A 4,289-nucleotide genomic window follows, 5' to 3' on the forward strand; every position below is an offset into this window, starting at 1 on the left:
TGTTAAAGACCTCAAGTGAAGCAGAAATCAGCGCTGTTGCCTCCTTTAAGGAGAATGGTCAGTCTGGATCAAAGTTCTGATCGAATTATAGCTCAGCCCCGAGGCAAGCACATTTCATCCTCACCTAATCTTATTAGAAAAGCTCAGCATCAGGAAGCTGAAAGAACCCAGCTGCCCTTTAACCATTTTAGCTCATCTGTCTCTTTAATTTATTGGGTAAAAAATAGCGAATGTGTTTTCACTGCCCTGTTTGGTTCAATCACTGAAAGTTCAGTTTTCCTGCAGTCATTTCACGATGCATGATATAATTCTCCCTTTCTTAAACTTTCCACCATTCAATTCCCCCACCTCCCACATACTCATGGAGACATGACAAGAAAGAGACCACAGCCCATGAAGGAGGTCTGATTGTCTGGAATGGGGAAACTGATGGGGGAGGATTGGATTCAGCTAGAAGGTAATCACGGGATTGACCATGCAGCATGAACTTACTGTGCAGGAAACCCAGGTTCAATTCCAACCTGCTTCAAATATGTATAATAACATCTCTGAATAGAAATTAGCTGCAGGATAAATCCTGGTGATGGACCAGGTGGCACAAAGTTAAACTCAAATGGTTGTGTTGTTCTGCACAGCACAGAAACACACTGGCTTGTGACAGTCCATCACAGAATGGTACCAAATTCATGTGAAATTACCACCACTTTAAAGGTAGTTCGCACCAGTTACTAGCAGTTTCTGACTGCAGCAGATGCAGGAATTGTGTACACCAGAGTGTCCACTGCAGTGAGTCAATCAAACACAAAGTGTGTCCAGTTGAGGAGCACAAATGTTCACTGTCAGTGGGAACCATCCAGGAGCAGAGAGGTTTGCAGCTTAATGCCGGTAATCTACTTCTCAGGAACTGGATGCAGTGTTGAAAGATGCTCATGACCTCACAAGGTTTGTAAATACAACTTCACCCACTACAATGCACCAGTTGTACCAGAGGGATTACATACTGCCTAGTGCGCACATCTCCATCTCGAATAATAATTACCTCAATCAATCAGGACACAGACTGAACATTCATTGCTTCAACTCTCCTTCACATCCTTGATGTTGATGAAAGGCTAAAACCTAGTTCACACACCTTGCACACACAGTCAGCTGTTCAACCCTGATCCCCAGATTACCCATGCATATTGCACCATATGTCACTGACATACTTCCCTTCCTCCTGCAGGGAAAGATGGTGCATATTTGAAGGCAGTACGATGCCTCAGCCCTTATAGAAGGTGCTTGCTATCTTTAGACAGGCCGTGTCTGAGGCACTGACTAATGATCAGGCTGAAAAGATCAAAGGTGCAGACACACTAACTAACCAAATGTTCTTTCTCACATCCCACTTCCCCACACCATATAATCTCTGCAGATTCCCAAGTTACAGATGGAGTAAGCCAGCAACTGTGATGCAGCGTTGAGGGAACGGGGTCTCAGCTTCCTTTTTTGTTTTCTTAATTCAGGAGATGTGGGCTTCGCTGGTTGGTCCAACATTGATTGCCCGTTGCCTTTGTCTCCCTGAGATGGTGGTGACGAGCTTCCTTCACCCTACCCTGCACCTCTCTCTATGAGCAGATTGTGCTCTGTTTCCCTGCCAATAACCTCTTGGCAGCCAGTAGACTGAAGGGAATTGTGACAACAGCATCAGTGATCAGGAGCTAACTGTCTTCCCAGAACCTTAAAGACAGAGCCAAGGAAATCTCTGGGTGCAGCACTATTCCTAACTGACTTTTGCCAATTTTAACCAGCTCGATAATTAGACAAGGACACTCAGAGAAACTCAAGCTGAGTCAACAGTAATGAAGCAGGAATTGGTGGTGACCCCTTTAGACAGAGCTGGTCAGGGCTATTATTCTTGATGCTGAGCCCATCTTCACTGTTGTGTTTGGAAGAGAGAGCAAGGAGGCAGTGAGACACAGTCCTACAGACACTCACACTCACACAGACCCTCTCTCATATGTCAACACATACACTCCCACACTCACACACACCCTCTCACAGACTTATACCCCTTTACACTCACACACATACATATGCTCTCTCACAGACACCCATAACCACCCCCCTCCCCCCCCACACACACATACACACAACACACACACAAACCCACATGTACACATACACATGTATGTATGGGAGGTGAATTTGTACTTGCAGAATTACATTTTATTTTGCTCAAAAACTGCATGAAGCCGTGTAAGATTCTGTAAATCCCTTTTTTAGAAATAGAATCAGTTTGACCATTGGGGTACAGACAGCCTCACACAGGGAAGCTCACACCTTCAATACATTATCTGGGCCGACATGACACCAATTATTAAAGTTCACTTGCGAATGTAACTTTTAAAAAGGTTCTGTGATTTCCATATGAAAGAAGTGAAACCAACACAGTCATTCTAAAAGATGAGTGACATCGCAAACAATCCAGGTCTTTTTCAGGATATAATTTCAGTTGCATCACACTGTAAACCTTTGCTATGAATAGAACATAGAACATAGAACATTACAGCGCAGTACAGGCCCTTCGGCCCTCGATGTTGCGCCGCCCTGTTATACTAATCTAAGGCCCATCCCACATACACTATTCCATGTACGTTCATATGCCTGTCCAATGATGACTTAAATGTACTTAAACTTGGCGAATCTACTACCGATGCAGGCAAAGCATTCCATACCCTTACTACTCTCTGAGTAAAGAAACTACCTCTGACATCTGTCCTATATCTATCACCCCTCAGTTTAAAGCTGTGCCCCCTCGTGTTTGCCGTCCCCGTACTTGGAAAAAGGCTCTCCCTGTCCACCCTATCTAACCCTCTGATTATCTTGTATGTCTCTATTAAGTCACCTCTCAACTTTCTTCTCTCTAACGAGAACAGCCTCAAGGCCCTCAGCCTTTCCTCGTAAGAACTTCCCTCCGTACCAGGCAACCTCCTAGTAAATCTCCTCTGCACCCTTTCCAAAGCTTCCACATCCTTCTTATAATGCGGCGACCAGAACTGTACACAATACTCCAAGTGTGGCCACACCAGAGTTTTGTACAGCTGCAGCATAACCTCATGGTTCCGGAACTCGATCCCTCTATTAATAAAAGCTAAAACACTGTATGCCTTCTTAACAACCTTGTCAATTTGGGTGGCAGCTTTCAAGGATCTGTGTACCTGGACACCGAGATCTCTCTGCTCATCTACACTTCCAAGAATCTTACCATTAGCCCAGTACTTTGCATTCCGATTACTCCGACCAAAGTGAATCATCTCACCCTTGTCCGCATTAAACTCCATTTGCCAGCTCTCAGCCCAGCTCTACAGCTTATCTATGTCTCTCTGTAATCTACAACATCCTTCGTCACTATCCACAACTCCACCGACCTTAGTGTCATCTGCAAATTTACTAACCCACCCTTCTATGCCCTCACCCAGGTCGTTTATAAAAATGACGAAGAGCAGTGGACCCAACACTAACCCTTGCGGCACACCACTGGTAACTGGACTCCAGGATGAACATTTCCCATCAACCACCACACTCTGTCTTCTTTCAGCAAGCCAATTACAGATCCAAACTGCTATATCTCCCACAATCCCATTTCTCCACATTTTGTACAAAAATTCTGCGTCTTACAATCTTATCCTCCACATCCACCTGATGAAGGAGCGTTGCTCCGAAAGGTAGTGCTTCCAAATAAACCTGTTGAACTATAACCTGGTGGCTTTCTTCGATGGGAGAATCCAGAGTGATGGATCACTGTTTAAGAACAAGGTGGGATTTTTTTCTCCTAATGGGTTGTGAGTCTTTGGAAAATACTTCCAAAAAGAGCAGTAGGGCAAGTTTTGGAGATTTTTAAACACTGAGATGGATATCGTTTCGATGAATGAGGAAGTGAGACGTTATTGGGGTCAGGCAGATATTAAAGACTAATTGAATGGTGGAGTCGGCCTAATGGCTGGTCTTGCTGCTAATTCATCTGTTATGTATGTTCTGTGCAAGTGCACTCATAATGCCAAACCATAAGGGCTCTTGTGGAGCCCTGTTTTGCTGTCATTGTGAGGTAGGTGAGACAGGGACAGTGAGTGTCAAGCTTATTCACAGGAGAGTTTGCATCTCAGAATCATCATATCCTCAGCACATCCAAACGCCCACCTAATTCTCATCACCTAGCAACAACATCCTGATCCTCATTAAACTGAATTACAGAAAATCAAAAACTGATCAGAATCACAGTGCTGGTGAGTTCTTCAACATTTTGGCTT

The sequence above is a fragment of the Hemiscyllium ocellatum genome, chromosome 21 (assembly GCF_020745735.1).
Source record: "Hemiscyllium ocellatum isolate sHemOce1 chromosome 21, sHemOce1.pat.X.cur, whole genome shotgun sequence".
Taxonomy (NCBI): domain Eukaryota; kingdom Metazoa; phylum Chordata; class Chondrichthyes; order Orectolobiformes; family Hemiscylliidae; genus Hemiscyllium; species Hemiscyllium ocellatum.